Source organism: Mus caroli, unplaced genomic scaffold (genome assembly GCF_978045245.1).
Source record: "Mus caroli unplaced genomic scaffold, Mus_caroli_1 scaffold_5, whole genome shotgun sequence".
Classification (NCBI taxonomy): Eukaryota; Metazoa; Chordata; class Mammalia; order Rodentia; family Muridae; genus Mus; species Mus caroli.
This window is the reverse complement of record NW_028227260.1, coordinates 114,342,260-114,355,180: the sequence shown is the minus strand read 5'-3', so window position 1 is coordinate 114,355,180 and position 12,921 is coordinate 114,342,260.

The following is a 12,921-nucleotide window of genomic DNA, read 5'->3' as shown; positions in this document are numbered from 1 at the left end:
TTGCTCTCAAGAGCTTGGTGATGTCTGTGAGCCCTACTGTCATAAGAATCTATCTTGAAGTTCATGAACAATGCTGCTACCTACTTCATGTGGAGTGTTCTGAGTTCCACCTCAGATATGTGTGTGATCCTACTTGCAACTGGAAGCTATACTGATATCAATAATATCTGCTTTCACCAGCAAAAAGATGGTGTACATAGGTATTATTGAGATCCTACCTGCCACAGGTGACTATAGTGAATTCCTTGATGCATGCATGCAGCCCTCAATGCAGACCATATTCATTAAATACCCATTTTGACACCAGATTTGCTATTGATGTCAATGATCCATCCTGCCACTGGAGAAGAAATTTATTTGCATGATCTCTTCTACCCTCTGAGTCTACGATGATATCACAGATTTATCTTGCAATAAACACCATGGAATCTATACTGATGTTGGACCTGCACTCTGCAACAAATGTGTTCAGCCTGTGTATGGTACTTGGTTGCTATTTCAGTATCTGAGAATCTCACTGATCCAAGTTGTTTGATTGTGTTGGTATTCCTTTAGAGTTCTTATCCCCCTTGGGGCCCTCAATTTTCCCCCAACTCTACCATAAGAGACCCAAGCTCCATTCAATATTTGGCTGTGGGTGTCTGTATCTGTCTGAGCCAACTGCTGAGTAGATCCTCCTAGAGGACAACATGCTTCTGTCTGCAATCCTATCACTGTATCATTAATGCTGTCAGGGATTGGTTGTTGCCCATAGGATGGGTCTCTAGTTTGGGAAGTTATTGCTTTGCCATTGCATTAGTGTTTTCTCTATCCCTTGTCCATGTATTTCTCATAGACAGAATAAATTTTAGGTCCAAAGTTTGAAGATGTGTTGGTGTGACGATAGCTTCACTGGAGTTCCTACATAGTTACAAGAGGTGGACCATTCAGATTCCATAGCACAATATTGTGAGTCACAGTTAAGATCACTCACATTGATATTTGAGTACCTTCCCTTTCCCAGGTCTCAGTCTCATCCTCAACATGTCACACCCCTACACTCTATACCCCTGCAAGTTTCAGTTTTCCCTCCATTCTCATGGTCATCTAGACATCTACCCTGCCCCTACCCACACTGGATTCTGAACACTGCCATGCCATTACCCATTCTTTCTCTCACCCAGTTAATTTTGCCCATCTGCCTCCCATGATTTTTTTTTAAGTGAGATTCAAGCATCCTCACTTTGTCCTTTCTTCTTGTTTAGCTTCCTTGGGTCTTTGGAGTACATCAAGTTTGTCCTGTATTTTAAGACTAATTTCAACTAATATGTGACTACATGCCATACATGTCCTTTGGGGTCTGGGTTAACTAGCTCAGGATGATATTCTCCATTCCATCTATTTTCCTACAAAATCCATGATGTCTCTGATTTTAATACCTGTATAGTACTCCACTGTGTAGATGTGTCACATTTTCTTTATCCATCTTTCAGTTAAGGGACATCTAGGCTGTTTCCAGTTTCTGGCTATTATGAATGAAGCTATGAACATGGTTGAGCAAGTGTTCTTTTGGGGACAGTGGAATATCTTTTGGGTATATGCACAGGAGTGTTAAGCTGGCTCTTGAATAGAACTATTTACAGTTTGCTAAGAAACACCAAATTGATTTCCAAAGTTGATGCAGAAGTTTGCAGTTCCGCCAGCATTTGAGGTATGTTCCCCTTGATCCACATCCTCACTAACATGTATTACCACTTGAATTTGTGATGTTAGCCCATATGATTATAGTATGATAGAATCTCAGAAATGTTTTGATTTGCATTTCCCTAATGACAAAGCACATTGAACATTTATTTAAGTGCTTCTTGGCCATTCAAGATTCTTCTGCAGTGAACTATCTGTACCTAATTTTTCACCTACGTTATTTGGGTTTCTGGAGGTTAACTTCTTGAGTTTTTGGTAAATTTTGGATATTAGTCCTCTATGGGATGTCAGGTAAGTGAAAAATTTTCATAATGTGTAGGTTGCTGACTTGTACTATGGGATATGTCCTTTGCTTTACAGAAGCTTTCCAGTTTCATGAGGTCCCATTTTTCAGTTCTTGATCTTAGAGACTGAAGTATTGGTGTTCTGTTCAGGAATTTGTTTCCTATACCAATGTGTTGAACCTATTTCCTACTATCTCTTCTATGAGATTTAGTGTATCTGATTTATGTTGAGGTCTTTGGTCCATTTGGACTTCAGTTTTGTGCACGACAGATGTGGATCTATTTGTATTCTTCTATATACAGACAGCCAGTTAGACCAGCAAAACTTGTTGAAGATGCCTCCTTTTTCCATGTATACTTTTACCTTCTTTGTCAAAAATCAAATGTCCGTAGGTTTGTGGGGCCATTTCAGGATCATCCATTCAATTTAATTGATCCACCAGTTTATTTCTATAGTAATAGAATGCAGTTTTAATATTATTTCTCTGTATTATAAATCGAAGACTGGTATGGTGATACCTCTGGAAATTCTTTTAGTGGTTAAGATTGTTTTAGCTCTCCTGGGTTTTGTTTATCTGTATGAATCTTAGAATGGTTCTTTCAATGTCTGGAAAGAATTGTGTTAGAATTTTGATAGGGATTGCATTAAATCTATAAATTGCTTTTGTTCAGATGGTCATTTTCAATATGTTACTCCTAGTGCCCCATGAGCATTGAAGATTTTTCCAATTCTGATATGTTCCTCAGTTTCTTTCTTCAGAGAATTGAAGTTCTTCACTTTTAAGTCCTTACACATGCTTGATTAGAGTTGCACAAAGATATTTTATATTGTTCATGTCTATTGTACAGAGTTGTATTTTCCTAATTTATTTGTTGGCCCATTTATCATTTATCAAAGGAGGGCAGGCTATGTATTACTTTGAAATAACTTTATATTCAGCTGTTTTGCTGGAGGTGTTTATCAACTTGCTTATGTTTACAATAATATCATCTGCAAATAGTGATACATTGAATTCTTCCTTTCTACTTTGCATCTCTGTGAACTCCATCAGCTGTCTTATTGCTCTGGGTAGAACTTTTAATGCTATATTATATAAATAGCGCAAGAGTGGGGTGCATTCACTTGTCTCCAATCTAGTGGAAATGTTTGAAATTTCTCTACATTTAATTTTATGTTGTCCATTGACTTTCCATATACTGCTTGGATTATGTTTAGGTATGTGCCTTATATTCCTGATCTCACACTTTTGACATGAAGGGGTGGTGAATTTTGTTGAAGGCCTTTTCATCATATTATGAGATGATCATGTGAATATTTTCTTTCAATTTATTGATATGGTGGATTATGTGGATTGTTTTTCATATATTGAGCCATCCCCACATCCCTGGGATGAAGCCTACTTGATCATCATGGATGATATTCTTGATGTATTTCTGAATGGGGTCAAAGTCACAGTTAAAGAAATGTTCAAAGTTCTTAGTTATATGGGACTACAAATCAAAACAACACTGAGATTCCACTCTAACCCAATCAGAATGCCTAAGAACAAGAGCTCAAGTGACAGTACATGCTGGTGAGTATGTAGAACCCGAGGAACCCTCCTTTATTGCTGGTAGGATTGCAAGTTGGTAGAAACACTATGGGAAACAATCTGGCTATTTTTCAGAAAAATGGAAATAGTTCTACCTGAAGAACCAGCTCGACTAATTTGGGCATATATCCAAAATATGCCACACCATGTGCTCCACTATGTTCACATTAGGCTTACATGTAATAGACAGAAGCTGGAAAGAACCCAGATGTCCCTCAATAGAAGAGTAGAGACAGAAAATGTGGTTTCTTTACATAATGGAATATTATTCAGCTATTAAGAATGAGGAAATCATAAGTTTTTCAGGCAAATGGTTAGAACTGGAAATTATCATCATGAGTTAAGTATCTCAGACCCAAAAGGGCATTCATAGTATGTACACACTAGTCAGTGGATATTAGCCAAAAAATACAGAATACCTAGGATACAACCTACTGAACTTAAGAAGTTTAACAACAGAAAGGCACAAATGAGGATACTTCAATAACATTTGAGGGTGAAGAAAATAATCATAGGAGTCAGGGGGAGGGAGGAACCTGGGTGTGAGTGGGGAGATGGAACAGAAATGGGACAGGATCAGTTAGGTGGGACAGGAACGAAGCCCAAAGCAGTAGCAGAATGAGTGGAAATATGCAGGTTTGGGGGTGGGTTCCATGTGGGGGAACACTCTAGAAAGTACCATGGACCTTGGAGTTAAGACTCTCAGGACTTAGTGATATGCTCAAAAATGGGGAGAGGGAACTTAAAAAGCATCCACCTCCATTCCATAGATAGGGCTTCAGGCAGATGGATGGGGTTACCAAAACACAGTTAAAATTTCTGACCCAGAATTGTTCCTGTGTAAAAGTACTTGAGGGACAAAAATGGAGAAGAGATGAAGGGAAAGGTGGTCCAGTGAAAGACCCAAATTGGAATTCCTCTCAAGGGCAGGCTCTAAGAACTGACATTATTACTTTTTTTTTTATATATTTTGAAGTTTTATTAAGTTGCTTATTAAGTGACAAAGTAACAACTAAAATCAGAAGAAATATTTTAACTATATTTATGATGTGACATTGTATAAGGCAACTTTCTTTTTTTTTAATTTTTAATATTTTTATTACTTATTTTCCTCAATTACATTTCCAATGCTATCCCAAAATTCCCCCATAGCGCCCCCCACTTCCTTACCCACCCATTCCCATTCTTTTGGCCCTGGCATTCCCCTATATTGGGGCATATAAAGTTTGCAAGTCCAATGGGCCTCTCTTTCCAGTGATGGCCGAATAGGCCATCTTTCGATACATATGCAGCTAGAGACAAGAGCTCCGGGGTACTGGTTAGTTCATAATGTTGTTCCAACTATAGGGTTGCAGATCCCTTTAGCTCCTTGGGTACTTTCTCTAGCTTCTCGATTGGGACCCCTGTGATACATCCAATAGCTGACTGTGAGCATCTACTCCTGTGTTTGCTAGGCCCCTGCATAGTCTCACAAGAGACAGCTATCTTTGGGTCATTTCAGCAAAATCTTGCTAGTGTATGCAATGATGTCCGCGTTTAGAAGCTGATTATGGGATGGATCCCTGGATAAGGCAGTCTCTAGATGGTCCATTCTTTCATCACAGCTCCAAGCTTTGTCTCTGTAACTCCTTCTATGGGTGTTTTGTTCCCAATTCTAAGAAGGGGCACAGTGTCCACATTTTGGTCTTCATTCTTCTTGAGTTTCATGCGTTTAGCAAATTGTATCTTATATCTTGGATATCCTAAGTTTTGGGCTAATATCCACTTATCAGTGAATACATATTGTGTGAGTTCATTTGTGATTGTGTTACCTCACTCAAGATGATGCCCTCCAATGGCTTGTGCTGTAAGATCGAGAATTGACAAGTGGGACCTCATGAAACTGCAAAGCTTCTGCAAGGCAAAAGACACCATCAATAAGACAAAAAAACCACCAACAGATTGGGAAAGGATCTTCACCTATCCTAAATCAGATAAGGGACTAATATCCAATATATATAAAGAACTCAAGAAGGTGGACTCCAGAAAGTCAAATAACCCCATTAAAAAATGGGGCTCAGAACTGAACAAAGAATTCTCACCTGAAGAATACCAAATGGCAGAGAAGAACCTGAAAAAAATGTTCAACATCATTAATCATCAGGGAAATGCAAATCAAAACAACCCTGAGATTCCACCTCACACCAGTCAGAATGGCTAAGATCAAAAATTCAGGTGACAGCAGATGCTGGCGAGGATGTGGAGAAAGAGGAACACTCCTCCATTGTTGGTGGGATTGCAAGCTTGTACAACCACTCTGGAAATCAGTCTGGCGGTTCCTCAGATAATTGGACATAGTACTACCGGAGGATCCAGCAATACCTCTCCTGGGCATATATCCAGAAGATGTCCCAACCGGTAAGAAGGACACCTGCTCCACTATGTTCATAGCAGCCCTATTTATAATAGCCAGAAGCTGGAAAGAACCCAGATGTCCCTCAACAGAAGAACGGATACAGAAATTATGGTACATCTACACAATGGAGTACTACTCAGCTATTAAAAAGAATGAATTTATGAAATTCCTAGCCAAATGGATGGACCTGGAGGGCATCATCCTGACATTACTACTGATGCAATGGTTTGCTGACAGACAGGAGCCTAGCATTGTTTGGCCTCCTAGAGACCCAAATAGCAGCTGAATAATTCAGTTGCAGATACTTATACCTAGAAATTGGACTGAAGTCGGGACCCCTATGGTGCAATTAGAGGAAGGATGGAAGAAGCTGAAGGGAAGAGTGACCCCATAGGAATACCAGCAGTATCAACTCATCTGGATGCCTAGAAGCTCCCAGAAACTGAGCCACCAACAAGGCAGCATGCCAGAGCTGGCTGGAGTATCCTGACACACATATAGCATAGGATTGCCTAGTCTGGCCTTACTGGGAAAATATGGGCCTAATCTTCAAATGACTTGAGACCCCATGGAGGGTGAAGTTCCAGTGTATGTGTGGGAGCATCCTCTTGGAAGAGGGGCAAGGGGGAGGAGGAATATGATGAGGAACTGTGAGGGGGTACCAGGGGCAGAAACAAAGCCAGGATTGATATATATATATATATATATATATATATATATATATATATATATATATATATATATATGCACATACATACAATACTCAAGGTCATCTTCAGCTACATAGTTAGTTTGAAGCCCACCCTGAGATACATTAGACCCTGTCTCATAAAAATATTATTAACTATACTCCTGTTAATAGAAATATAATTCCAGTTGGAATTGCCCCACTTAAATCTAGGATAACTAAGAGCTTTGTTGGCTTCTATTTGCCTTGAACTTGTGATAACTATTGTTTTTCAACCTGTCAAGAAAAAAATGAGACCTCTAATGTCCTATAATCAAAGGGTGTTCCTATGACATTGACCCAGAGGGAAGGAAACCTATGATAAGCAGACTGGAGTTAAAATGCTTAATCCGGCTCCCAGTGTGGAGACAGTGTCTTTTTGTGTCATTCTGATTTTCTTAAAAATTGGATATTTTATTCACTTACATTTCAAATGTTATCCCTTTCCAGGTTTCCCCTCTGCAAACACCCTCTTCCAACCCCCTTTACCCTACTTCCATGAGGGTGCTCCCCCTCTGACCTAGCTACTACTGCCTCACTGCTCTAGCATTCCTCTACAATGGGACATCAAACTTTCACAAAACCAAGGGCCTCCTCTCACATTGATGCCAGATAAGGCCCCTTCAGCTTCTTGAGTACTTCTCCTTACTCCTCCACTGGCTTCCCTTTGCTCTGTCCAATGGTTGGCTGTGAGAATCCACATTTGTATTGGTCAGGATGTAGAAGACCCTCCCAGGAGACAGTTGTATCAGGCTCCTGTCAGCAAGCACTTCTTTCTTTATCAGCAATAGTGTCTGGGTTTGGTGTCTGCATGTGGGATGGATCCCCAGATAGGGTAGTCTCTGGATAACGTTTCCTTCAGTCTTGATCCACTCTTTTTTTTTTTTTCTTGTATTTCCTATAGAAAGGAGGAATTATGGATTAAAATTTTGGAACTGAGTGTGGGGTCCCATCCCTCAACCATGCCAACCTCTGGATATGATCTTTAAAGGTTCTCTCTCCCCTTTTGTGGTGTATTTTGGCTAATGTAATCCTGTTGGAGTCCTGTGAGTCCTTTGCTTTTTGGCATTGGGGACTTTCGGGTTGCTACATCCAGTTCCCCATCCCCATTTGCTATACACTGCTATTCAGGTTCCCGACCCACATTACATTTCCTCCATCTCCTCTGATATATGATTCTTCCCTCTTTTTCACCTACCCCTCTTCTCTTACATCCCAGTCCCTTTCACCCTCTATTTCCCATGAGTATTTTGTTCCCCTTTCTAAGTAGGTCTGAAGCATTCACACTGATCTTCCTTCTGCTTGAGCTTCATTGGCTCCATGAGTTGTATCTTGGGTATTCCATGTTCTTTGACTAATATTCACTTATCAGTGAGTACATACCATGCATGGTCTTTTGTGACTGAGTTACCCCACTCAAGACAATAGTTTTTAATTTTTTTAAATTTTTATTAGATATTTTCTTCATTTACATTTCAAATGCTATCCTGCAAGTACCCTATACCATGTTCCATGCACTGCTCCCCAACCCACCCACTCCCACTTCTTGGCCCTGGATTCCCCTGTACTGGGGCATATAAAGTTTGCAAGACCAAGGGGCCTCTCTTCCCAATACTGGCTGACTAGGCCATCTTTTGCTACTTATGTAGCTAGAGACACAAGATCTGAGGGCACTAGTTAGTTATTTTTTTGTTCCACCTATAGGGTTGCAGACCCCTTCAGCTCCTTGGGTATATTCTCTAGCTCCACCATTGGGGCCCTGAGTTCCATCCAATAGATGACTATGACCATCCACTTCTGTATTTGCCAGGCACTGGAATAGCCTCACAAGAGACAGCTATATCAGGGTCTTTTCAGCCAAATCTTGCAGGCATGTACAATAGTGTCTGCATTTGGTGGCTGATTATAGGATGGATCCCTGGATAGGGTAGTCTCTAGGTGGTCCATCCTTTCACCTTAGCTCCAAACTTTGTCTCTGTAACTCCTTCCATGGGTATTTTGTTCCCAATTCTAAGGAGAAATGAAGTATCCACACATTGGTCTTCCTACTTCTTGATTTTCTTGTGTTTTGCAAATTGAATCTTGGATATTCTAAGTTTCTTGGCTAATATCCACTTATCAGTGAGTGCATATCAAGTGGTTCCTTTTGAGATTGGGTTACCTCACTTAGGATAATATCCTCCAGATACATCCATTTGTTGAAGAATTTAATAAATAAATTGTTTCTAATAGCTGAGTAGTATTCTCTTGTGTAAATGTACCACATTTTCTATATCCATTCCTCTGTTGAGGAACATATGGGTTCTTTCCAGCTTTTGACTTTTATAAATAAGGCTGCTATGAACATAGTGGAGCATGTGTCCTTATTACCAGTTGGAACATCTTCTGGGAATATGCCCAGGAGAGGTATTGCTGCATCTTCCAGTCGGACAATGTCAACTTTTCTGAGGAACTGCCAGACTGATTTCCTGAGTGTTTGTACAAGCTTGCAATGGCACCAGCAATGAAGGAGTGTTCCTTCACATCCATGCCAGCATCTGCTGTCACCTGAATTTTCACACTTAGCCATTCTGACTGGTGTGAGGTGGAATCTCAGGGTTGTTTTGATTTGCATTTCCCTGATGATTAAGGATGTTGGACATTTTTTCAGGTGTTTCTCATCACTTCAGTATTCCTCACTTGGGAATTATTTGTTTTGCTCTGTACCCCATTTTTAATGGGGTTACTTGAATTTCTGTGGTCCAGTGTCTTGAGCTCCTTGTAGATATTGGATATTAGTTCCCTATCAGATTTAGGATTAGAAAAAAATCCTTTCCCAATCTGTTGGTGGTCTTTTTGTTTATTGACAGTATCTTTTGCCTTACAGAAGTTTTGCAATTTTATGAGGTCACTTTTGCTGAGTCCTGATCTTACTGCACAAGCCATTGCTCTTCTGTTCAGGGATGATTCCACTTTGCCTATAACTTCCAGGCTTTTACCTACTTTATCCTCTATAAATTTAGTCTGGTTTTATGTGGAGTTCTTTGATCTACTTAGACTTGAGCTTTGTACAAGAAGATAAGAATGGATCAATTTGCATTCTTCTAAGTGATAACCTCCCTTTGTGCCATCATCATTTTTGAAAATGCTGTCTTTTTTTCCAATTCATGGTTTTAGATCGATCCCTTGTCAAAGGTCAAGTGACCATAGGTGTGTGAGTTCATTGCTGGGTCTTCAATTCTGTCCCATTGATCTCCCTGTCTGTCGCTGTACCAGTACCATGCAGTTTTTATCAAAATTGTTCTGTAGTGCAGCTTGACGTCTGGCATGGTGATTCCACCAGAGTTTCTTTTATTGTTGAGAATAGTTTTTGCCATCCTAGGTTTTTTGTCATTCCAGATGAATATGCAAATTGACCTTTCTATCTCAGTGAAGAATTGATTTGGAATTTTGATGGGAATTGCATTGAATATGTAGATTGCTTTTGGCAGGATAGCCATTTTTACTATATTAATCCTGCCAATCCATGAGCATGGGAGACATTTCCATCTTCTGAGATCTTCAATTTCTTTCGTCAGAGACTTGAAGTTCTTGCCATACAGATCTTTCACTTCCTTAGTTAGAGTCACACCAAGGTATTTTATATTTTTTGTAACTATTGTGAAGGGTGCTGTTTCACTAATTTCTTTCTCAGCCTATTTATCCTTTGTGTAGAGAAAGGCCACTGATTTGTTTGAGTTAATTTTATATCCAGCTACTGCACTGAAGCCGTATATCAGGTTCAGGAATTCTCTGGTGGAATTTTTAGAGTCACTTATATATACAATCATATCATCTGCAAATAGTCATATTTTGACTTCTTTCCAATTTTTATCCCCTTGATCTCCTTTTGTTGTGGTATTTCTTTGGCTAGGACTTCAAGTACTATATTGAATAGGTAGGGAGAAAGTTGGCAGCCTTGTCTATTCCCTGATTTTAGTGGGATTGCTTCCAGTTTCACTCCATTTAGTTTGATATAGGCTCATGGTTTGCTGTATATTTTTTATTATGTTTAGGTATGGGCCTTGAATTCCTGAGTATATTATAGATGTCACTGAAGTCCAACTTGGTGGACCAATGAATTTTACTGGGATTCCTTACAGGAATATGTGCAAGGGGTTACTTACAGGAGCAGAAATGACTCAAAGGCAGCTGCATCACCAAAGCCCACCACAGCATGGGCGAGAGCTCACAAAGCCGGGGACCTGGAGCACACTGCACGGCCTGCAGGCAGCACAACAGTTTGGAGAGAGTCTTCCACGTGCCTCAGTGGGTCTATACCTCTTCCAGGCAAGGTAGCTCCAGCTCTGCTGGTTTCTACTTCTTTCGGGAAACTAGTCTCATCTTCCAAGATACTCCTCAATTGTAGCTCAGCTTTCTGCATCTGAGAAGGACTCTCAGCTTTTAGTCCTTCCTCTGGCATGGAGGAGCCTAATGACTGTTTTAAGTTTGGGGGACTCCTTGAAGCTGTTTGGAGGTGTTTGCCTTCCTGCTTAAAGAGCTTCCTGAAGCTCTTTTGAGTTGTTTATCTCCCTGCTTAAGGAGATTCCTGCAGGGTGGAAGGTTTCGATCCTCTGAGGACACTATTATACAACAATATATTAAGGGCTTTGGGAGTTATATTAGTAATAAATTCAACTGTACTTGGATTGTACAGTTAATAATAATTTTATATGTCACATTATAATATAGTAGAAGTAATAATAATAATAATAATAATAATAATAATAATAATAATAATAATTTCAACTGTGCCTTACCCTGATAACATGGTTTCACATATACATGGGAGTATGGTAGCCTCCGGACCCATCCTCTGTCCAGGTAGCTGGACCATGATAATGGATTTTATACTCAGATGGCCATTAATTTTATTTATAGTTGCCAATTTGTAGGGCACACCATTTACTTTGAGATTTCCTGTACTTATAATTTCTAAATGGTCCCCTCTGGTAAGTTGGAACAGGAAGAAAACTGTACAGCTAGACCCTAACACACACAATCCTGATGGGTTGAGCAGAAGTATAATCTAGGCTGTGTCCCTCACATATCTGATATAGTCCACAGAGGGCATGGTACCTGATATCTGCATTGACACTGTTTCAGGCCAGTCAGAGATGAGAGAAACTAGACAAGGGATAGAGGTTTTGTTCAAAGTGGTTTGGGAACCAAAGCATTGGATTTCCTAATCCACTGCATTATAAAATCTTTGGCCCAGGTATGTGGTGCTTCCAGCAGAAGTTTAAATCACACTTCCACTAGGTAAGTCAGTTTTCCACAACAACTGAAGTATTATTTTGGTTTTGGTTTTGGTTTTGGTTTTGGTTTTGGTTTTGGTTTTGGTTTTGGTTTTGGTTTTGGTTTTGGTTTTGGTTTTGGTTTTGGTTTTGGTTTTGGTTTTGACAGGGTCTCATTATGTAGATCAGTGTAACCAGGAACACACTGTGTAGTAGTCCAGGCTACCATCAAACTAACAGAGGCCTCTGACTCTGGAGTGCTAGGTTTAAAGGCATGTGCTACTACCACACCTAGCCCCAATTGAAGTTTTAGGGAGTTAAACTGTACTGGCTACTTTTGTGTGAACTTGACACAGATAGAGTTATCACAGAGAAATGAGCTTCAGTTGAGGAAATACCTCCATGAGATCCAACTGTAAGGCATTTTCTCAATTAGTGATCAAGGGGGAAAGGCCCCTTGTGGGTAGGACCATCTCTGGGCTGTTAGTCTTGGGTTCTATAAGATAGCAGGCTGAGCAAGCCAGGGGAAGCAAGCCAGTAAGGAACATCCCTCCATGGCCTCTGCATCAGCTCCTGCTCCCTGACCTGCTTGAGTCCCAGTCCTGACTTCTTTCAGTGATGAACAGCAATGTGGCAATGTGAGCTGAATAAACCCTTCTCCCCCAACTACTTCTTGGTCATGATGTTTGTGCAGGAATAGAAACCCTGACTAAGACAAATTGGTACTGGGAGTGGGGTATTCCTGAGAAAACCTGACCATGTTTTGGGGAGGACTGTGGAAGGACTTTGGAACTTTGGACTTGAAGATCCATTTGTTGTTAAGAGCTCTGTCAGATGTTGTATAGGAGCTTGGAAGATAATGTTGAGAAAAGTACAGAAGATGGAGGTCTGGATTGTGAAATTTCAGAGGGAATATTAAAGACACTTTCAGGGCCATTGCTGTTTTGATTGTGAAGATTTTGTATCTCTGGTTAGCTGGGGCTGA